The sequence below is a fragment of the Ischnura elegans genome, chromosome 10 (genome assembly GCF_921293095.1).
Source record: "Ischnura elegans chromosome 10, ioIscEleg1.1, whole genome shotgun sequence".
NCBI lineage: Eukaryota > Metazoa > Arthropoda > Insecta > Odonata > Coenagrionidae > Ischnura > Ischnura elegans.
The window spans coordinates 3,637,872-3,662,616 of record NC_060255.1 but is presented as its reverse complement, the minus strand read 5'-3'; positions in this window follow the sequence as shown (position 1 = coordinate 3,662,616).

Below are 24,745 nucleotides of genomic sequence, written 5' to 3'. Positions count from 1 at the left end.
GAATTTATGATGTCCGTATATTTCTTAAGCTCTGGGAAATTGAAAAAACCTAAACATCCCTAGTAACAATTGTTTCCATTTAAAGTTGATCTACTACTTGTTGAAAGAATTAATTGGAGAAGAAAAGCTGTTTAACATGAACTGGAGTTAAAGGTTGATGTAGAAATAGTAAATGTTGCCTATACTCTAGCAGATGAATTTAAAAAATATTTTATGAGTATATGATTTTACACTTTCCCGGCGAATAACATTAGAAAAATCTTCTCGGGATTGCGCGCGGGTTAGATTATTTAAGAGCGCCGACGTTTCGGGTACCGACTCGCTACCCATTCTCACGGCTACTGATAGAAAATTCGAAAAGACCGTTGAAGCCCAGCGTTAGAGTGCCCTATGACGAGTTTAAGAGATCGCCTCGTCTGTGTAAAAGATCCAATTGGCCTTATGACTCCTGGAGTTTATAAAATCCCCTGTGAGTGTGGTAATGTCTACGTGGGTGAGACTAGGCTAACAATATCTACTCGTCTCAAAGAACATCAAAGGCATTTCCGACTTGGTCAACCGGAAAAATCAGCCATAGTCGAGCATAGCTTGGATGAGGACCACAAAATACGGTGGGATGACACCAGAGTTTTATGGCGATCGGATCATTTCTGGGATCGTTTAACCAAAGAGGCGATTGAAATAAAACTTGAAAATAAGAAAGTAAACAGAGACACCGGATTTTCGATCAGCAGCTCTTGGAATAGAACCCTTAAAAGAGTTATGCTTGCCAGAGCTAAGTCTACGCTGGTCCACGGTCTTCCGCGACAACAATCGGATCTCGACCAATCCGGCTCCTCCTAACGCTGGGCTTCAACGGTCTTTTCGAATTTTCTATCAGTAGCCGTGAGAATGGGTAGCGAGTCGGTACCCGAAACGTCGGCGCTCTTAAATAATCTAACCCGCGCGCAATCCCGAGAAGATTTTTCTAATATTTTATGAGTGTTTTGACTCTGCACAATCTTTCCTTGAAACTGGTTACTACTTACTTATACTTTGAATCGTACAGACTCATTAAACAATGCAATAATCATTCCAGTATTTGAAAAAGGCGAACGGCTCATCACAAACGGTCCAAAAGATAACAGGACCTATATGGATGTGCACGGGAATATTTTTTTTATTGCGAATTGAAGTGTGAGTTTAACAATGGTAAAGGGGACGGATCTGGGTGACACGAAAAATTTACCTCGCAAACTCAACTTCACCAATAGAATAAGTTCCACAATAAGGATGGAGGTTGATTTAAAATTCTCCTCCTTAACACTCGTTATTTTCTTTGAAGTCTCGCATAGGCATGAAGAATAATGACAAAATGAAATATCCATGCTTGTAATATTTTACGAAAATATGATTAAATGATAAGAATAAATAAATGCTAATTATAAGTTACTTCTCAGAGAAAAATCCAGAATAGATCAGATGATTTTTACCATATGAATTTCATTCTCGGTATCCATCCCTTTGCGTCGCCGTGAGCCAAATGTCTTGCTTTACTTCGATTAATTGGTTACTTAAGGCCGCTATACACGACGAATGATCATGCGAATTAAATTAATCAAGGGCTTAGCAACGGAAAAATTCGCAAATGAATCGTCACGCACGTGATCATTCAATGAATATTATAACATGTTCTATTTTTGCTTGCATGATGCCGTGAATAATCGTGATCATGTGGGAATTAAATCAATCGCTTGATCATTCAGAATGATCATTCACCACGCATAGCGGCCTTTAGGACGTCAAATATTGTGCTAGAGCTCCAGATAGTATTTCTGGTCATATCTCCTCATAGCTGGACCCCTATTTTCCCTTTAGTCCCTCGTGAGTGTGGGTGGAAACCCTTTTTCACTCACCCCCCACAACACCCCCAACCCCTGACCGCACCCTTTTTCGGAATTCCATTTTTCACCCCCCCCTCCTTTGGCTGCAGCTAAGCGTTTTTCTTCCCATTATTTTCGGACCATTCTTTTTTTTCTAATTTCTCCCCCCCCCCTTCTCATCCTTTCTTCCCTCGCCTTTCTTTCCTCCATTTTCCCGCGCACTCAATATTTCTGTTCCCTCCCTCCTTATTTTATCGGCCTCCACTCCGCCTTCTTTTTCTCTTATCTCATTTTCCCTCTCCGAATTATCTCTCGCTTTAAATTGCTTGTAGTTTTTGACGCAATTAAAATTTCGCGTGAGTAATTGGGGCCATATTTTTTTATTTCTTAAATGAGCAATATATTTTATCGTTAATTTCGTCGAGGAAATTAAACAATTGTCCTTCCTCTCCCTTAGACCGCCTGCTCTTGTAGTTCCAAAAGTCCCTACTGGTGGTGCATTAGAGAGATAAGCTAGGTTTATAGCTTTCATTGCAATTTTAATTTTGTTGCCCTTTTCTAAGATTTAATAATAGGTAAATAAATTTTTGAAGTGTCGTAAATACGCTCATATGGCTATGTTAAGGGAAGAAGTGTACTAAATGCTTTGAGCCTAGCATATTTTTATGTTGCATTCATATTTCGCGTCAAATATTTTTACTCAGCAATTTCAAATTTTGAAACAAATTTTGTAGCCACAATATTTACGAGTAAATTTCTCTTTAGGATTGGCGAATCTACCTGCTTGCCGTGATTATGCTCATATCTTTAAGCCTCGAACTTTATGTCAGACATGAACATAAAGATAAAGTTGCTTACCGTAATCGATGCATGCTGTGATATATAGATTATTTTATAAATCATAGAGTATAACCAGTTTATATTTTTACTTGGGAAATTGATAATTATTTATTGCAAGCAAATTAAAATTGCCACAACGGCTGAAATATTTTCTGACCGTGAGAATCCACAAGAAAAATCTGTTTCCCTCGAGAGAGCCATCCAGATGTTTCCCTTGGGAGATAAATAAGACGTTCTTTACTTTCACCGTGTGAACCGTTGCGTGAAGAACTTGCGATCCAGGGATCGTGGTCCCGTGAGATCCATCGGCAAGGACACGCAAGTGGGTACCCAGGGGGATAATTGAGTGAGGCACCCCACTGTGCTTTCATAGGTCCACTGGCGGTGGTAACGCCTCACGCACGGCGGGCCGGCACTCATGCCTAGTTTAGGCCTGCGAAAGACAGCCAAAAAGGGCGTCCAGCCTATTTGAACTGCAGGTGCTCGAATCTCAATAGATGAGGTAATACTCCTGGTAGGCCCTGATTATTTCGTGATTTATTATTTGTTTAAACGTTCCCTGCTATCCTGGACTTTTTAGGACTCATAGGCTTATTCCTTTTCTTCACTGCAACATTTGCCTGTATGTTAAATTTGGAATAATTTACCTCAGTATTTTCTCAGACGTAAAAATTATTATATTTCAGGAACAGGAAAATTCTGATAAAGTTGTATTCTTTGCATCATTGTTAATGGCTAAAAAAATTCTACCGGTCAATTTTATGACATATTACAGTGCGAATAATCCACAGAGAAAAAAATCATTCGCCTTGACCGGGATTCGAACCCGGATCCCTCGATTTCCGGCTGAGTGCTTTAGCCAGTTAAGCTACGTTTAAAAAGCATTTATTGCTTACTTTGGCACAGTACAATATATAAAAATTTACATATTTACATATTTTTTAAATATGCTTTAAAATCACTTACAGTTATACAAATATTTAGAATAGTTATATGGCACACCTTTCTACATGCATTTTTATAAATATTTATATAAAAAAGAGAGTGAAGATATACATAGGCAGCACTATATAATAAGAGAAAGAAAGAGAGAAATGAGCCAAAGCAGAGATCACTTACTTTTTTTTTTAATTAAAAAACATTTTGCAACCACTCCTTCTGTTCCTTTGTAATATTTACAGTTTTGTTTAGAAATCTCACTTTTTCAATTAAACTATACCTGATGTCTCCTCTATAGTGTTTGCTAAAAACATAAGCAGCCACAAGTTCAGTTAAAATCTTTTTCTTCGTGCATGGGAAGAGTTGGAAATTCAATTTTAATAGATCCTCATCGTTAATTCTTCCCGTGCCGAAAGCATCGAATTCTTTATATATGTTTTTCAACGTTTGCCAAAATACATCGTGCTTTTCTTGACAACCAAGAACAGTGTGCGGTATGTCGTCATGCCTCCCACAATCCGGACACTCGTCCTCTGCTCGTAGACCTAGTCTCTTTCTCATGGCATTAGTCACCAGGCAGTCCGAACATATGCTGAACATTATGCCCGCCTCCCTCGCACCACTTCCCAGCCTGGAGTAATTTTCCCAGGTTCTGCTTGACCTTGTGTAAGGAGTCGCTTCCAGCTCCTCCTTTAGCACGCGCTCGTATATTTGTTTAGTGGACTGCAGAGTATTGTTAAATGCATATTTGTCCCCGAAATTATTTGCTTCGTGCACGATTTTCTTAAAGTACCTCAGCCCCCTTGTTTTTTCCATGGAGTTAACCAATAAACGTTTTCTTTCGTTATCATCTGCGTGTAAGATCTTAGCGATATTTTTAATAGCTATTATCCGTGCCTTTATTGCTGTGTTGATTAGGTTTAGACCACCCAGTTTTGGGGGCGCGTATAGCCTTTTCCTTGCAACTTTTTGAAGGAAGCCGCTCCAAATAAATTTGTTCGTCATCTTTATAACGCTAGCGTTTACTCTTTCAGGCATTGGCCAGACGTGAGCCACATACCATAGGTTTGGGAATAGAACTTCGTTGAGTAGTTTTATTTTTGATGTAATCTGCGTGTTGTATTCCGCATAGCCAAATATGGTTTTCCGAATTTTTTCGGTTGCCATGTCCCAATTTGTATTAATGGTGGCGGCAAGGTCTTTCTCCCACCATAGCCCTAATATATTTTGGCCATCGACTTTGTTCCAACCTTTTGTATCAGAAAACTCTATCCCTTTAACATGGATGAGAGCGGATTTGGACATGTTAATTCTCATGCCTATTGAGGTGTATTTTTCCATTATTCCACTTATTCTGTCTAGTTCTAAATTATTTTTTACAAAGACAGTGATATCATCGGCATATATACAGGATGCGTAACTTTTTCCACACCTCCTGATTCCGATGCTGTGTTTCAAGTCTATTATAAGTGGCTCCATTGCCAAAGAAAACAGCAACATAGACAACGGACACCCCTGCCGGACTGAGTTTTTAATCATAAAATGATCGGATAATTTGTTCCCTATTTTAATTTGAGATGTAATCTCATGATAAAGCGTTTTAATCATGCTTATAATTCCTTCTGGAAAATGTTTTTCTCTCATAATCTTAAAAATCCATTCTGTTCTGATGTTGTCAAAAGCCTTTTCTAGGTCAATAGTTAAAATATATAGTGAGTTTTCCTCTTCTGGCATGCTACTTAGAATAATGTCCCGGATTAAAATACAAGCGTCAATTGAGGATTTCCCTTCTCCCACTCCAAACTGATTCTCTAGGCCTGCGCCATTCATTATCATGGTCATTTTTTGAACGACAATATGGGCTAATATCTTATAGTCTGTATTTAACAGAGAGATTGGCCGAAATTCAGTAAGGTGCTTCGCGTTTCTCTTTTTGGGAACCAGTGTGATTAATGCATTTTTCATCCGCTCACACATTTCCCCATTTTTTAAGATGGCGTTAAAGACTGCACATAGAATAGGTTTCATTTGTTCCCAAAATGTGAGATAGAACTCATTAGGCAGACCGTCCTCCCCTGGAGCCTTTCCCTTTTTCAGCTTTAGCTTCACATCGTCTATTTCGTTTACTGTGATCGTTGCCTCGAAGCTCTTCGTGTTTTCGGGGTTGAGCTTGGGGAGGGGGGGGATAGGCGGCCCATCTCCGTCTTCCCATACCCCGTACTGATTATAAAGTCGACTGTAAAAGCTCGTCGCCTCCTCGAGCCGCTTTTCGGAGTCAACTAGCCCTCCCACTTCACCTCCACTCGCATTTTTGATTAATATCCGTATTTGTTCCAAAGTCAGAGCTTCTGATTCACTCGTATCGTACCCTCTCTCCCATTCCCTCGGGGCAAGCTTTTCCACCTCCCGTCTGTAAATTTCTTTTTTTAGTTCTTTAATTTCGAAATTTACACTGGGTGTCCTGCAATTTGAATCTATCAGCTGTTGAAGCACCTCTCTATAAAATGCTATTCCTTCATTTTTCTCTCTATAATAATCACTAGTTAGTTTTTTAAGTTTTTTTATAATACCTGCTTTAAATATCTGTTCCCACCAGGTTAAAATGTCTTTTTCGCTAAGAGCGTGGTTTGAGAGCCTTAATATTTCATATTCAACCTTTTTACAGAATGTTACATCTTTTAGTAAGTTGGTATTTACGCGCCAAATTTGTTCCTTCTTATTGTATGTCCTCTGTGTAACAAGGTCCAGTTTAATTTTAATGTGAATTGCGTGGTGATCTGAAATGGCAATAGGGGTCGTACTATATTGAATTAAATCATTTTTTAGTTTCTGTGATATAAATATGTAGTCGATTCTGGTTTTCGAGTGTGTACCTATTCTGGTAAATTGTAATCTGTTTTGAGCTGTATTTTTACCGGTGTCTATTGCGTCCATATTGCTGACTAGAATTTTAAATGTCTTGTTTATTGGGTATCGTATTTGCGTATTGTTTGCCGAGCTGTCCTCCCTCCTATATATAGCGTTGAAATCTCCCCCCATTATAGCCTTGTCCTTGAAAAGGCATGCGTAAGGCAGAATTTCGCTTGCCAGGAACTCTCGCATGTCCTTCCACATCCCACCTCCTGCAGGGGCATATACGTTAATAAAGTGCGTGTCCCCGATTTGCAGTGCAGTTATCCTCCCGGAGGCATGACGACGCACATTCGTTACCTCTAAAGACTTTTTAGTTAAAATTGCTGTACCTAGAGAGGAGCCATCAGTATTGCCAAATATACAATAATGTTTGCTCTGCCAAGCAGTCGATTCTTTGTATTCTTGGATGAAGATGACGTCTGCTTTTAGATCATTGTACATAAAATTCTTAATAACATTGATTTTTAAGTTATTCGTAATACTGGCCACATTCAGTGACGCCACCGTTATCTCTCGTTTACTTGGAGAGGTACTCATTGTTGTATTTGAAAAAAGTTCTTTCTAATGTTGGGGAAACAAATAGAAACCGTTTGCATGACAGCTTCGGTATTTAAAGAAAAATATTCAAGAGAAAAAATGTTCAAATTTATAAAGTAAGGAATGAAAGTAAAGTCTGGCCCTCGGCATGGTTCATATAAAACAACTCTGATTATCAAAGCAAGGGTTATTTGACAATTTAAATGCATAGTTATAATCAAAGCAAAGCAAGAGCTATTTAAATTAATTAACGTTAGATTTACAAAGACTTTGGAGGAATTATTATCCATAATTTTTTATTTTTTTTTAATTGGACGATTTTTTTTATTCCTTTTTGTGCTCACCACCCTGGATTCTGATGCCTCGTTTTCTAAGCCTGTCATTCCACTTCTTTTTCTTTTTCTGTGTGAGGTCCTTCCCAAATAGTTTTTTCGCGACTGCGGCTGCAGTTCTATTCGTTTCGTCATCCTCTGAGGGGGTGAGGGCCGCGTTATCACTAGAGCCCATCTCCTCGTCGTCTCGCTGCGACCACAGCCTGCTTGGACCTGGTTGTGTAAGAAAGGAAGAAAACACTCCCTCCCCTCCCACCCCCCCAACGGCCGAGGACGTTTTTTCTTCTTCCAGCACTTTCATATTGTCATCACAACCTCCCTCCCTCAAATCCATGATTTCGGTCGAAACCACAGTGCCTGAGGCATTCATTAAAACATTTCCTCCCTCCCCTTCACTTATGATTTCCACAATTTTACTATCGGGTTTTCCCCCCTTCACTACAACATTTCTCTCCAACACTACTGCTTCTTCCGTGTCCGTCTCGGTTGAGGAAACAAGCACATTGCTGTCGTTGTTTATGCCGTTGGATATATTTTTCTTACGTTGCCTATTTCTCTTTTTCTCCTTTTTCTTCACTTCCACCCCCTCTGTTGCACTCACAGCACTTTCGCCGTTATTTTGCGAAACATTGCCCCCACTTTCAACCGATTTGGGCGTCTCCTCCGCCACTTGTACTACCCCCCCGTCTTCTACTGGGATGTCCATCCTCTCCTCGTCGTTCTCATCTTCTCCCCCCCCCCCAGAATTTTTAAGTGCATTAGCGTATGACGGTCCCGCCTTCGTTTTGGGGCACTGTAGCCTCAAATGATCTTCACTCCCGCATCTTGAGCACGTTAACTTTTGCCCGTCGTAATGAATGACAGCGCGTTCACCTTCAATACTAATGACACTTGGTATATTTTCAGTGAGGGACATCTTAACGGTCCTAGTGCCCGTCAAAGTGCCCTGGTGTAACCCATCGCCGGCCCACCTATTTTCCACATACGCGAATATTTTTCCATATTTGGACAATGCAGCTTCCACTTGCTCACGTGACACCTCGAAGGGTAGTTGACACACTTTAACGTACGTATATCTCTCGGAAATAGACTCGTACCACCAAGAGAACCTTTGGGGGCCCTTGGTCGGGAACTGGAATTTTTCACCCGCTTTCACCATAATCCTTTCGAAGGTAGTCTCTTGCTTGACTTTGACGAAGATCGACTTCCTTGCCGGACCCAGCCTGATTCCGTATATTTCCTCTGTCTTCAGCCCGAGGTCTCCACCGAGCAGTTGGTGGACCTCAAGGACTGATGGCGCCTCACTCACACTCTCTATGTTGACACGGAGAGTGTTCTTCTTCTCAACTGGCATTGTGACGGCTCGCTCTGCGTACACCGACACGAAACACTGTCCGCACACCCCTGGTACAGGGGTGCGAACCCACAAAAAACAAAGCTTTTGCCTTCAACCGAAAGGCAAAGCACTCCACCGGGAACGCAAAAACCACGTTCCCGGCGATCAAGGGCTCGATCGCCGGGAAAAAAAAACCTCGGTTGCTGACTCACAGATAGCTCCGAAACACGTCCACTCCGTCCGAGCTACCGAGGCGTCATTCTTCCCAGTGGAAATTTGTGGACTATACCGGACATGGTGGTATGGACTGCCGAGCATATTATGCGACGAGCAGTCCAAATCGTGCGCATGGCGCCACAGCCGGAGGATAAAGCCCGAACTTTGAGCACAAGGGGTGTTCTCTCTTGACGAATTTAAGTATACCGGGACTAGCCACGGTGATAACTTTACGGGAGTCACCCGCAATGCACAATTGTGCGAAAAATCCACAGAGAAAAAATCATTCGCCTTGACCGGGATTCGAACCCGGATCCCTCGATTTCCGGCCGAGTACTCGTCCCACGCTTCTCTTACCATCTCCTCAGCGTACACGTTAAAGAGCAGCGGCGATAGAGGACAGCCTTGCCTCACACCTCGGCCAATGCTTGCCCACCCAGATTCTCCGTCCGCTATCCTCACTTGTGCAGTCTGGGCCATATACAGATTACGAATCAGTCGTCTATCCCTCCAATCTACACCTATTCTCTTGAGAATATCCATCAGCTTAACCCAGTTCACCCTATCAAATGCTTTCTCAAAGTCCACGAAACAGGCATATACGTCTTGGTCATATTCTAGGTTCCTCTCGACGAGGGACCTCATAACTGCTATTGCTTCACGAGTTGATTTCCCTTTTCTGAAACCAAATTGATCTTCGCCCAAATACTCGTTTGCCCTTGCCTCCATTCGTCTGTTCAATATCCACAGTACCACCGTCGCCGCATGCGATATTAGGCTGATAGTCCTAAAATCTCCGCATTCCACAGCTTTCTTCTTTTTCGGAAGCGGAATTAGAACCGTCTTCAAGAAATCCTCCGGCCAAAATCCCTCCTCATAGATCCTGCGCATTAGTTCGAAAAACCTTTTCTTACTATCCTTCCCTAGATTCTTCAGAAGCTCACACGGGATATTGTCAACTCCTACTGCTTTCCTAGCCTTCATATCACGAAGTGCTCTCTCTATTTCTGAATCTAATACCCCCGGCCCAAGATTGTCCTCCTCCACTGCACTTTCATCCTCTAAACTCAATCTCTCCGGCCTGTTTCTACCGTCATACAGATCCTCCACGTATTCCTTCCATCTACTCTGTACCTCTTCTCGCTCGGTTAGCACTCTCCCATCTTTAGCCTTAATTTTAAACATGGCTTGTCCTCTCTTGCCGCACGATAGCGACTGAACTTTGGAGTATAATGCGCCTACTTCTCCATCCTTCTGGAACTTTTCCATTTCCTCACACTGTATTTTCCACCAAGCCTCCCTTGCCCTCTTAGTTTCACGACGTAATCGATTATTTAGTTCTCTATACATTCTTTTTCCCTCCTCTGTGTCCACGCTCTTCCACTTCCTTCTCTCCTCCATCTCTTTTACCATCGCCTCCGTAACCCAAGGCTTCTTTATCCTTCTACTGTCAACGTAGCCAATAGACTTCTCCGCCGCATTACCTATTCCAGTTTTAATATTATCCCATCTTTCCTCAACAGACTACGTACCTTCAATCTCCCGGACACTGATGTCCACTAGTTCCCTATATTCTCTCTTCATACTCCCCTTCAGTGCTTCTACATTCCATTTCCTCACCCTCCTGCCTTTCATGCGCCTTTTGAATCTTACATTGCATTTCATAAGTACTAAATTGTGGTCTGAATCCGCATCTGCTGCTGGGAAGCTGCGCGAGTTTTTCACACTATTCCTAAACCTCTGTCTTACCATAACGTAGTCTATTTGATATCTGCCTACATCCCCTGGACTTTTCCACGTGTACCTTTGCCCTTTATGATGTTTGAACCACGTGTTTGTGATGAATAACTTGTTTCTCTTGCAAAATTCTGCTGCTTTCTCGCCCCTGTCGTTTCGAATTCCTAATCCAAATTCTCCTATTTCGTTTCCATCCCTCCCTTCCCCGACTGAAGCGTTCCAGTCCCCCATCACTACCAGATTTTTCTTACCCGGTGTGTCTCTAATTATTTCCTCGAGCTGTTCATACACCTCATCTACTTCTTCTTCCCTATGATTGCTAGTGGGCATGTAAACTTGGACCACCACAAGGTGGGCGGGCCGCGCCTCAATTTCTACCACCAGAATCCTATCGTTTACCTGATCTATACCTACCACACGCTTACCCATCTTCCCGTTTAATACTAATGCTACCCCTCTCTGGCTTTCTTCCCCTCCACTATATATAACCCTATACCCATTACTCCAATAGTCCCCCCCATCCCTCCACCTCACCTCGCATAATCCTAAGATATCTATCCTCCCTTTATCCATTTCCCTTTTGATATTTTCTAACTTTCCCGGCCTCATCATAATCCTCACATTCCACGTCCCCACATTTATAGCCGACTTCTTCTTCTCCATCTTCTTGGTCTTCTTTTCTTCTTTCTTCTTTGCTGCTGCTGCTGATGGTGATGATGATAGTCTCTGCAAGGATTTCGCATGTTGACGACCCCGAGGACCTTGCCGACCTCGCTTCCGTGCCCGACACCCGCCCTCTGCGGACGGGTCCCGGGCGATGAGATTGCGAGGCTCATTTGGTTGTACTCCTGTGTTCAGGGAATAGATAGTTGGTAGGGTTTCCCACTTCCATTCCAACAGTGTTTTTTAGGTGACACCATCACGTGGACTACCTTTCGTCTGGCTCCTACCCTTCGACCTATCTGGCATGGGTGGCCCTACCGGGAATAATTTAGAATTAATCCCGCCAGTGCAGCTCTAGGGGTCATAGGAACGCGCAAGCCTTTCCACCGCGACAAGGTTGTAGCCCAAGGGAAAAGTAACGCATATAAATGTAAGATATTAAATTTACAGATAAGGAATGCTGGCAAAGTGTGTACCCTGAGAATTTTAAGATGATAGCGTAAGTTTTAAATATTTTTATCAACATCTTTTGCTTCCCCATTGTGGTTCAATTCATCGTCAACTGCTGACAAAAACAACATGCTTACCCTGCAGTATTGTTAGGAAATTTTAATTAGAAAAATCCTCACTTGTAATTCTGTGTCTTATTACAATATTTTTCCTTAGCTCACGTATATTTTTCATAAATATTCGAATGCTTGATAATTAAAACCACAGATATGATTTTCACTACACCATCAGTATTACGGTATAAAGTAATCAAAGGCACGGTAACTGTCTACTTTTTCAGTTATTTTCAAATGAATTATTTTTAAGTTTAGGTCATCGCGTTATTTATTCTAAAATGAATCAATGTTGGGCTCAAAAATGTGGTATGTGTAACTCAAGGATTAGATTATTCAAATTCTGTGCAAATGAAAATAGCTTTTTAACCTCTATAGATGTCATTCAACTGGCAAAACATTCTTACATCAACGTTGGCCAATGTTATTTGCTTTGTCTCGCGCAGCCACGAAAATAATTCATTAATAATTATTTCAAAATCAAGGATAGATGAAAAAGAATTGAATTTACTGTTTTAAAAAAAAACAAACGCAAATCATTACTCCAAAGCCAATATCAATTTTCATATTCAGTTTTAGTTGTAGGGAGTGTTGGTTTGGCTCGAATGCTGTTAATTAATCAATCCATCTCATCTCGATGCATTGACTTGAAGTTGCCGACTTTCTTGATTGTATCTCTGTTTGGAACTGTGTCGTTTCCATGAGATAACTTAAGAGATTTGCATATTTTCCTATTTACATAATGTAGCGTGAATACAAAGCTGGAGATAATCAGGGCGATTTTTTAAATTGAATAATAATTGGTGCGGAGTTTTCACGGTGACTCACAGTTGCCGTTTCCCATTCTTGATACATATATAAACAGTATTCATTCTTCTAGTTTAAATATTGGTAACTATTATGTATATGTTCTCCAGGTTATTTGTGGCCATTTTAATGTATTCATTATTCATTCTTCTCGATTCTTATGCAAACATTATTAATTTTCTAGCTTAAATATCGGCGGCTAATTTGTACACGTTCTCCAGTATAATTTTTTAGCTCTAATTAAATAAATAGCTTTGGTCTTAGCTAGGTGCTCTTCTCTGTGGATGTTCTCAAAATAGTGATAATGATGAATAGAGAGACACCTCGGGCAACATCCAAGGGTTGGCTCCGCGGAGTGCATGTATAGACAAGGAATAATGAAGCTCTCCTGACTCCTCCTCCTCAAACAAGTAGCCTTGTATTCCAGAGGACCTCCAGTGCCCATAAAAGCCCCGGTTATCCACTTCCCCACCCGCCCACCCACGGGGGGTGCCTCGTCTCAAGGGCATCACCCTCTCTCTCTCTCTCTTCACCCTTCTACTCGAGCGTGCAAACTCCCTCACCTCACCCCCTCGCCTTTCTTACTTCTTTTGTTTTATTTTTAACCCGTCGATACTAGCTCCCGCTCCGTTTCCATAGCGCCCCTTCCTCCTCCATGCCAACGCTACTGCCTCCGACCTATTCTCATGGTGTGTACCTGTAGCGGGAATTTCATCGAAATGGTAGAAAAACCGAGTTATAAAGTGGATTTTTGTTTTGCATTGGATCCTTCTGTTCTTTTACACCGCATTTCCAAATAGTGATCATAATTGGTCCTATAAAATTCAAGTACTACTGAAAACAGATAATGAAAGGCATAATAAAGGCTGTTCAAAGTAAAATATGGGCCCCTTCACTTTATAATAGAAAATGGCCCATGCTGGGGAAGTCGTGGGAAGAGTAGGAGAGAAGAGTAGCCCCATGAAAACATGGAAAGGAAGGCGGAACAGCCGTATAGGCCAGAATTAAAAACATGATGGCTTGATGAAGATTTTCATCGAGGGAGAATTAGATGGAAATAACGGGAAAGGACAACCTCGAATTAAATAAATGGAACACTTAAACAAAAGAAGACTGTCAAAGGAACACGTAGGTAGGTGTGTAAAGATGACTGGGTAATTGAGTGGAGAGCTGTATCGAAAGAATCTTATAATTATTCACCATTAATGATGATAACCTATGCTCTTGCGTTCTATCCATATATCCTACTCTGGGACTTAGTATTTTACTTATCACTTTCACCCCTTCTATTATAAAAATGCGTGCTTTTTGCACGTTTGCACCTTGCAGTTTAAGAAAAACATGAAAAGTTACAGTGTTAAATTGACCCCAGATGTCAACGGTGTGAACCCGGTACTTCAGAAAGTCTATTGTTGCAAATATGTATGTGATGGGAGATTTCGTACTTCGCATGATCATGGTCTCCACCGCGCAGCTTTAAGATTCGAAAGTAATGGTGGAGAGGGGTGTCTTATATTTAACTCCATTGATCGTAAGCGCTTTTCTTCCGCAAACACTTCGTTATATTCCGATTAATGGCGCTGATATTTTTCGAGTCTCTGTATTTCGGAACAAATAGTGTTAAATTGAAGTTTTTTTTGGGGAAAAAAGTCAGGTCAAGAGAAATGTCTGCTTTTACCTACAATGACCAAGAGCGGTCAGTTGACCGTTCTTGCATTTCTTACCGATATTTAGCTCTCTTTGTCGATTTTTAAAGTAATTTTTGTCAAACGTGCACTTTACCACGCAAGCCCTTTATTCAAATTTGACTCTCATGATTTTAAAACAGTTTTTACGTCTGATTTTACCGTTTATGTGAAGGAGCGACACATTAGTAAAGCCAAGGTATTCTGAGTCGTAAAGACTCACCACCAGTGGCGGATAGGGACAAAGGGGGGAGGGTTAAGTGGGGTTAAAAATTCCAGCAGTAGTGGGGGTCAGAAAAATTACCATTCTATCCAGTGTAAACTGGATACCCAAGGGGGGGGCTATAGCCCCCTTAGCCCCCTGGTCCACCACCGGTCACCACTATGTATTTTACGTGCAGTGTTGAACATTCATATAGCTGAAATTCACTGTTGCGTTTGTGCGTAGATGTTGCCAACCAAGCCTGGCTCCGCCATTTCCCCGCTTCCCCTGCGCGACACGTAAGGCTGCCCGTGAGCTCCCGCGAGGGAATACTCTTTCCGCGGCGTGTTACTACTTCCGTGCCGGTCACTGTCTCGTCTTTTCTACGTTTGAATGTTTATTGGACGACTAAGCCACATAGCCACCGCATTACTACGGAAAAAGAGTATAGAAGAATTAATTAATATTTTGCAGCACTTCCTGATAAATTCTTCTCATACCTATTTGCCTCTAAAATTGTGAAAACTATGAAAAAAATGACAAATTAATATCACCGATGGAAATTATATGCATGGCGTAATTCTATTTATTTCTACGGTAGCCATCTGATATCACGAGGTGTAACTGAGTAATTTTGTTGTGACTTTACTGGTCACCTTCAATGCGAAAAAGGAGCGATTTCGAACGCTTACAGTCGAAGTTAATCATAAAAGGTGGCAGTGCACAGATTGACTTGCCCTTTGTGACAGAAATTGTGACATTCCTGATTTCCGAGAGGGAGAAGATAGGAGAAGTAACCCTTTTGCTCGACGGGGAGGTCGAACACGCGGCTGCTTGATTCGAGAGTGTTGCTTGAGTGGGGCGTATTTTTTCAGCCCTTGTGCAAGAGGGTGCCGATGTGGACTGGAAGGTTAATCGGCCGACTTAACCCCGGCGCCGCCGCTCAGCTGGGGAAAAGGAATATCGAAGAATTAATCGATTCCGAGGAGAGAAGAAAAGAACAGCCGAGATAAGGGTGCTTGCTCCTCCTGCACATTTTTTCCCCTTTGATGTGAAGAAGCCGAGTTTTTTTTTAACCTTCCACCACCACCCGTGCTTCACCTCCAGTTTTTCTTTTTCATTATTGTCTTGCTCGGTTGGCCGTGACGTAAGGGTTGGGCGCGAGAATAGCTTCTCGGGGTGGCCGTGAAGACTTGATGGGCAGGGAGGGTGGAACCCTACGAAGGGAGATTGGGGGGTGGGATGGGCGGGACGTTTGTGGTCGGGGGAAGAGAAAGTTTGGAAAAAAATATCGCTACCGCGGCGACGCCGACGGAGTAAGTTGTAATTAAAACTCTCGCGCTTCTTGCACCAATTCCTTTTCCCGATTTCCCATTCACATCTTCCGATCCCTGTTAATTATTTTATTTATATTTTTTTTATTTCTCGTCACAAATTTTCACCGAATGTGAGGGTAGAATTGAAGTGCGGGGGAATATGCTGTTTTTGCCTTTTTCGTGGAGGGAAAATATCAGGAATTCTCTGGATTGGGGAGCGCGATGACGAATCTGGAGGAAATTTTTATTTTATTTTATTTTATTCCGTTCCTCGTTTGTCTTATTCCCATTTCAGCTGAGGGGAAGTGATTTATTAATTAAGTCCTGGAGGGCGAAGGAGCCTGAAAATATTTTCAAAATTATTATTTCATCTTCGTGTCTCTCCTCATCCGGCGTTTGATACAGCGGACTGGGCGTTATCAAGTGAGAATTATAAATTGGACCGAGATGAGGATCTGCGAAGGTGTAGTGATTAATTGTGGCTCTCCTGGGCATAATGATTAAGCTTTGGAAGGAAATTGGATTAATTATCGTGATTTGATGCGGTACCTCAATATTATTTCGTCGGAAGTCGATCTTTCTTTGATTATATTGATGAATGATGCAACCCTCTCAGGTTAATTCAAAATATTGGGGCTTGTATTGGAATCCGAAAATTATAAATTGAGAGCACGTTAGTTAGCAAGTACCTTGTGTAGATGGAAAATATTAAAATAAATAATAATTCTCTTACTTAGGGGACTGAAGTTATTTTTTCAGGGCCATTTAATCACTGCCCTTCCTCTTCTTTGAAAAGGTGTATTGGTTTCTTTGATGTGAGATGATAATTGACTGCCTATTTGGGAACTTCTCCAATGAGGTATGGATCATAATCTTGTTTTTTTATTTGCTCCACAGTTAGGTTTATTTCCTGTCTATTGTAAAGAATTATACTTTCGAATGTAAGGACTTTATCAATATTTACATGTAAATGAAATTTTTTAAGCAGGGAAAATAAATCAGTTTTTATGGAACTTAATTATGCCTTTCACTCACGGTAAAGTGAACATGTGAGTCTTTTGAAGGTCCAATTTGATTACTTTCATTATTACCGAGACAAATTTATCATTCTATGTTCTTATAAGATATTGGTCAGGCGAAGCCGAATTATTAATTCATGATAGAGAATAAATCGCTCTTCATAGAAATTTTTGAGGAGGAATGTTTTTACCTCCAATACCTCGTTCTATTTATAGCTGATTTATTTCTACATGGAGAGCAGCAGAAATATTGAGCAGAAGTCATCACTTGCCTCTTAAGTGAATAATTTATCTCAGATAATTACAGTTTTCAATTAAGAATTGATGCAAAATATTTTGGGTCGTATTTTATATTTTCTTACGGTATGATACTGAAGCAAAGGAACCGATTCTCATGGCCATTTGTCGATGATGAATGGAAGTACGTATTTTTTATGATCTGACTCAGTCATTTACGGGAAATATCAGGCGATAGGTTTTCTTTCTGAATCTTCTGCATGGAGAAATGCCGTTTCAGTTGGCATAACGGCACCAAAGTCTCGCCGGTTTTATTTCGGCTATATCCCTGTGTATGCTTATTCAAATTGTGCCCAAAACATACTCATTGTCGCGTCCTAAAGACGCCTTGAGAGGGTTACATGTTGTACGCTGCATACATATGTGAAACATACAGTGTATGCAGTTTGAAAAATCGTTCTTACCGATTGCTTAAGAAAAACCTACCCATGCGTTTAATGTTGCTATTGATTGGCTCGCAGTTGTAGTTATAAAAATATTTTGGATGGCAAATACCCTTTCTGCTACTGGTGGAGGCCTTGTTATTGTAATCTCTTTTACTCATTATTATGCCCACATTTTTTTCAATGTCGTTTTCCCCTATTTACATTCCTTAAAATTCTCATAAATGAAGAATAGAATTTGTAAAAGATTTGGCTCAAAAGATGCAACATTTTTGGTTATTTATTTTGTAAATTAGGCATACTATCATTTCTGAATAATTAATTGAAGTAAAAAAAACATGGTAGCCGTATTTTTATTCTCTCGAAACTTTTGAATGGATAAGATATGTATGGCTATAAATGTTAGTTTTCATTGAAGAAATGAAACTTGCATTTATGAATGACCATTGTTGGCTGATCTTGAATCATTTTATTTGCTTCTTAACGTTGAGTGACGTGGTTTCATTAATGAAAGTGTCCCCTTGTATCGCTGTTAGGTGGGATTTTCTCAAATTAAGAACCACATTGTTGAGTTTACAGTCTTCTCCCCATGTAGGTACAATGGTGTGACTTGGGTAATTATGACGAGTGGTCACTTCATTCAACGGTGGGAAAATGCCTCAAGTTGTTTCCACTCAAGACATTCAAATACTCATTCCCCCAACGAATTATTATGCTCAAGTCTTCATAATGGGGTTCGAAATGAATTTGTTCATCTTTTTTTTTCTTTTCGACACAGTCAGTCTTCCTCTGAGAATTTGCGACCGCAACGTTGCCAGGTGACGCGGAAAGATTTTTGAGAATGTAAGACTCGAATCGGAGATGGGACTCCAGTGCGCGTGGGCGGTGATGAGGAAACGTCTTCATTCACTTTCTTGAGGCCTCGGCAAGGATTTTTCTGACTGCAATGAAAGAGCGCTTCCAACTCAAAAAATATCATCCAATGGGAAGGGGAGGACGTACCTGAAAAATCCCCTCTCAAAAGAAACAATTCTTTCGCACGAGGGATTGGAGGGAAAATGTTTAGGAAGGAAATAACCCTCCCCTATTTTTTGAGAAGCAATTGTTCCGTGCCCTCGGGGCATGTCAACTGAGTAAACAGTGTTTCGTGCAGCCTCGACAGCGGACGGTATTTTTTAATGCTAAGCGGTGTTGCCATTGAGGTTGTTATCCTTTGTGGGTGCAGGACCAGATTTTAAGGTTTTCTTTGCGATGAAAGTAAGAAAGAAAGGAGATAGTGATTGTTATCATGGGTTTTCACTCCGTTAGTATGGCTCTCCTGCGAAGATCCAGTGAATCATGAATGAACTCGGTTTATTTTGTTCGTTCTCTTTGCATGACTTAAATTTTAAAGGCATTTGGCTGTAAATATTTATTTTGTTACGTTGTAAAAATGAACAAAAGTATATTTTAGATGTATAATTTCCTCCATCGCGTCAAATTGAAAATTCCCTGAGGGAGAACTGACTATGTTGAAAAAAATAAAAGGATGGAAAAATTCATTTCGAACCCCATTGTGAAGACTTGAGCATAATAATCTGTTGGGGGAATGATTATATTAACGTTTCTATGATCGAATCGGGAATCATCACCATGGCAGATCAGAGAGCCATCTCACCTGATGGGGATTCGCGGGTCGAGCGTCGCAACGTCGGCAATTAGTTATTTACCCGGTGGAGAACCATGGAGATACTCCTTCAACCTACAGGTTTTGTTGACCTAACCCGTCTATTAGTTTATTTTTGAATCTGGTGGTAATTATTCCACTAGCTGAATGAGACGTGTGCAAATCGGAACTCATTCCGCCTGCAAATAAGATGCAGTTATAACCGAAGTAGAAATAGAAGGATTTAGAAATTGATGATTAATAACTTTTCTTCATTTATACTTTCCCTGAAGATTTAACCTTTTTTATGCTGGTAAAACCTTTTAACCTTTTTTATGGATCCCATAAGATTTTGACATTACACCCCAGTGTATCCATGAGGCAAAGAGTCATTCTGTGAATACTGTTTGGTGAATTCATTGCCAATATAATTTAAAAGGATAACTTTAGACGACGGTATTAGTGAAACACCTTGAAATGTCATGAAATATCAAACATTTTGAAATCATCTACAATTGCATCTTACCCTGCGAGCCACCTCTAGTGTATTTGGCAGGGGGCGATCAATCACCAGCATGCAGCATACGATTGTTTTCCCACATGCACATCGCAGGATCCAAAAACGTTACGCATAATAACAAACTATACTACCAATTCAATGCAAAGGAAAAACTTGACAACTACTCATCAAGGTTATCTGCCAATAAACCTAGCTGTTAGAAATAATTGGAAACTTCAGAAATGTGCATTGCAGTATACATAAGTGAGTAGGCTGCCTTACACGTCATATAATCTATTTATTAGTGCTAACACTGCCGCTATAATCTCCTAATTGATCGTGGAAACAGACAAACAAGTCTTAAAGAGATTCCCAGCCAAGTTTAAAAGTAATCATCAGTAACACTTACAAGATGATAGTCTTGTTAGCGTTACTGACCTCTTAGATAACTCGAATATCTTCTTTGCACGCGTTTTGATAATTTGCACGCGTAACTGATTTTTAGCCTGTTTCATGAGGGTCTCAAATACTCGCAGCGTATCCTAAATTAGGTCTAACGAGAAATCCACCAATACATTTTTTTGTTACGTAATTGAGTGATTTCAAAAATTCACGCCGACAAACTTTTTATTGTCGTTGCGTAGGAATTGTTTATTTGGGTGAAGTTTTTACAGAATTTGTCAAATGGAAATTTTCCGTCCTACCTCATTACTCTCCGATAAAATGGACTTGTTGTTGTAATATTTTTGTAGAAACTTGGGAAACTTCATGTGGTTAGCATGGAAAATTTTTCTGATATCATGTGTTTCTTTTTTAGAAACAGACTTTGCTAGTCCTCCTGAATGAATCGGCGATCTGAATCCAAATACCGGATATTTAGAATTCGTAGGCTTTGTGTCAGGTAGGTATCATATCTAATCATTTCTTTTCCGAAGTTTTAACTGAAATGTTTTCGACGATGCTGGACGTTGATGATGAATAGGATGAGGAGTATGCACATTCTTAACTTCTAGTTCATTCAAGATCTTCATTATTATTGAATTATTCGTGCAATAATGCGTTGTCTTATCGTATTTTAATCTAAAGCAAATTAAATCAAGGATGATATGAAGTTCTGCTCCTGCTATTTTCATATCAAGTGTTCAAATGACAGGCTATCTCCTTTTCTTAACCTTCGGCTGTCTATATTTCGGATAATTTTTTTAGAAAGCATGAAAAATTATATGTTTGCGGGAATGTATAATTTTTATGCTATCGATGAAATGGAATCTGGGCTGAGCATAGACTAATTTGAGGCACACATTTAGAATTTCTAATTACGTTAGACATTTCTAATCTAATTTTCAGTGACTAAAATAAGAAGGGAAGGGGGATGAAGCTATACGAATTCGAAGGTGGCTCCCTCAGTGAGGAGACTGATGGTGGCTTCATGATACATCGAAAGGCAGCCGGTGGGAGAGGTATTCATGTTGGAGATAATGGAAGATGTGTACGTCCACCCTCATTGCAAAGACGGAAAGGTCAAGAGAATGCAGCAGCGCTATGCAGCAAAAAAAGTACCCCGTCCGCGAGTGGCGGGTTGTTTCGTCCTCGACAGATGTGCAAAAAGGGAAAGGCTGTTTCTCTCGCATTTCTGCGATCTTTTCCGCGACAGTGGAGAAGTTTACGGTCCCGTGACTCCGTCCCTGTGCATTCGTGCTCTTCCGCTAGCGTGACTTGGCGCCCCCGAAGCCCCATCTCCTTGCCTGCCCTGGCGCTTTGCAGCCGGCGCCTGTGTTTGAGCTTCGCTGCTCGCCAACGCAGAGAGAGAACGCGCCAATGGCTGGACCGAAACGTCACACGCTTTGTGGGACGATTTCTTACCAAATATTTGAACTCTTCCCGAGTGTGTTTGTGCGTTCCTTTTTGCCGTGTGTGTCCGTGCTGGATCTTCTCGTTTTGCTGCTTCGGAGATGACTGGCCGAGGGGCAACGGGCGTCAATCAAAGCCCAGCCGTAAGCGGTCGTTAACTCGGTCAAGTTTCAAACGCGAGCGAGTGGGATAACTGTACCGCAGGGTCGCGGGGACCGGTTCGTGGGGACAAGCGGACGTTTGCGAGCACGGTGATACTTTGTGACGATTCAATAGCTGCTCCGATCCCGTAACCGATGCTCTCTATTGAAGGCCGTGTTCAATAGGAGCGGAAATGGTTTGTCCTGTCCTCTACAGCTGAGCATTACAGGAATCAGACATTTTGAACGGATTATACTAGTTTAAACTAACTTGCTTCCTATTGATCTTTGACACAAATGAGGATGAATTTATGTTATTTCCCGTGAATTTCCTGATCATGGCTTAATTTGTTTTATAAGAATGGGACCGAATATCGGAAAAAAGCTATCTTTATAGGTGCAGAATCACGTAGGTATTTTGGTCGAAAATATTTACTACTTGACATGTTTTAAGTGTATATTAAAAATATTTATAGCTCAAGGTGCTTAACTCGCTATCATAATTCATCAAAATTGTTTGGCTAATACGATTTTTTAAAATGATTTTTAATTTATTTTTTCATCGTGTTCAGGAGAGATAATTACGCTTAGGTGCGATGGCGGAGTGGCAGGCAATGTTGTTGCGATATTACAATGTCTCTTTTTATTTCATTGTAACATTCGATGAAGCCTGGCATAGATGCTTTATGTTTGAATGAAATAGAATGCATCGAGACCGGTGATGTCATTTGGAACTAAAAATCGCTGGATGTATTAAAATGAATGCTTGAGATGGGGATGCCGGTGGAGATGAAATTTAAAACTTGCGTTATTTTATTTTTTCTCAAGGCCTTTTAATGACACTGATAAATAAATTTTGTTAGTAGATATGGAATTAATTTTTTCCAATTCATGTTGGGAACTTTCTCAGTTGACATTTTATTCTCATGTTGAAAGAATGCGTTCTCATTTGGTAAGGATATTTGAACCAAAATGAGCGTTATTTTATTGAGGCTTATTATAATTGTAGTAAGTGTACTAACTGAGTAGAAGAATGAAAACTTCTATTGTTAAGAATTCGAAATTTAAACAAAAATAGTGTATTTTAAACATTGGTGTCTATCACCTCTTTCATTCTGTATGGTGGAAATGTAGTAAATATTATAACTTATGTTCTAGAATTTATTGCTCGAGATTTAAATGAATATTGAACCATTAAAAAGCAAAAACAGGGTTATAACTCGGTTTATGTAGTATTTAATACATTTGGCATCCTGGTTTATTTCCCTCGCTTACTTCATCCAATTTTCAAGCGACACATTTTTATCAGTGGTCTATTGTATCTTGTGGGAGTGGCGTAAGAAGAAAATTATATCGAAGGCTTCTTGCTTTAAAAAATATTTCTATTTGCAATTGCACCCGTTCGCTCCTTGGGTGTGTAGTCGAAATGCAGGTCAAATGGGTCACATTTTGATTGGACGGGATTTCAGAATTTCGCCACGTCCTCTCCCGCGCGAGCTGGGAAGAAATAGGGAGGGAAGAAAAAAGAACAGCATATGCCGTGCTAATTATTTATTGACTTATATATAGAGTTTTAATCGCCCAGCAAATATATTATGGGGAAAGGAGAAACAAAATAATACAAACTAAATGAAATTAGTCACAGAAAGCTGAGAAAATATCTATTAACTATGATTTGTCGCAATTTCTCTGAGAGACTTCATTTTTTTCCCATAAATGAATGTGATTACATTGCTTGTTAAAGGTTCTTCACATTCCGTTGTGTGGTGGCTTTTTACAATAGTTTTATTGAACAGTATTCAACCAGAATGTGTTTTATCCTCACATTATTACTTGATACGACAAATTTAATTTTGGCGATCAGATCATCATTGTTTTCTCCAGTATGAAATAAATTAAATATGTAAAAATCTTTTATGGTTATTTTTTCCATATGCTGGAATAAAACATATTCAGTAAAGTGGTGTAAGTAAAATTGTTGTCATGTCTCGGATGTATGTAAATTTGGGTAAAATACGTGTTTATTTGCGATTTTTAAAGAATAGGGAATAATCGCTGGGCACGGGGTTTGCACAATGGGGTTTTTTTTTATAGACTTACTGTGACGCAGCACGTATTTATCTGGATAAACCCCTATTGTTAAAATATAGCAAAGTACTACTATGCATCGATTTCTTTAAGTCATTGATGTCTTCAATATCGCCTTTTGCACAATCATTGTCATTGTTTTAGAATTGGAAAAAAATTATTGGTAAAGCACGAGGGAGTCTTGCTATTTATTTGATGGGCTAGCTTAAATGATGATCACATTGCAAAAAAATAGTAGAAAACAATTACAGGGATATGAATATCAGTTTCTGTCATATAAAACTACTTTTTCGTAGTGCTTGGCACTATCGCGTATTTAAATGAAATAAAATTGAATAAAGAAATCACATTGATTAAAAAAAATCCCTGATGAAGGTATTAAAGTATACCAAAACGTTAGTTAAAATTTTTTCATTTAATTTTTCTAAGTCTACACTCCAAGACACTAATCAGCGTTATCACTTATTTTCATGAGCTGCGTGGTAAAAAGAACTGATGCGACCATTTGCTTATATTTTCGGAAATGTTACTTGTTTCATTATATGTTAGGAACAAGAAGCTTTTTGAGGAATAATTCTCGAGCACCCGATCGCACCCCAAGTGAGCATGTCAAGCGGGAATGGAGGTCAAATCGGTCACCTCCCGATTGGTCTGCAATTCCAGCATTTCGCTGTCCCGCGCAAGAGAGGAAGGAAATAAAGAAAATAGTGCAGCGTGTGTGTGTGTGTGTGTGTGTGCCATGTCCATTCCCGCCTCTTTTATTTTAACCCTTGGAAATAGGCGTCGAGGGAGGGGGATTGCCCGCCCCGTGGGTCTGGACGAGTGACGGCTCGGTTGAGGACCGCCGTTGGGCTCCCAGGACGTTTTAGCGGTGA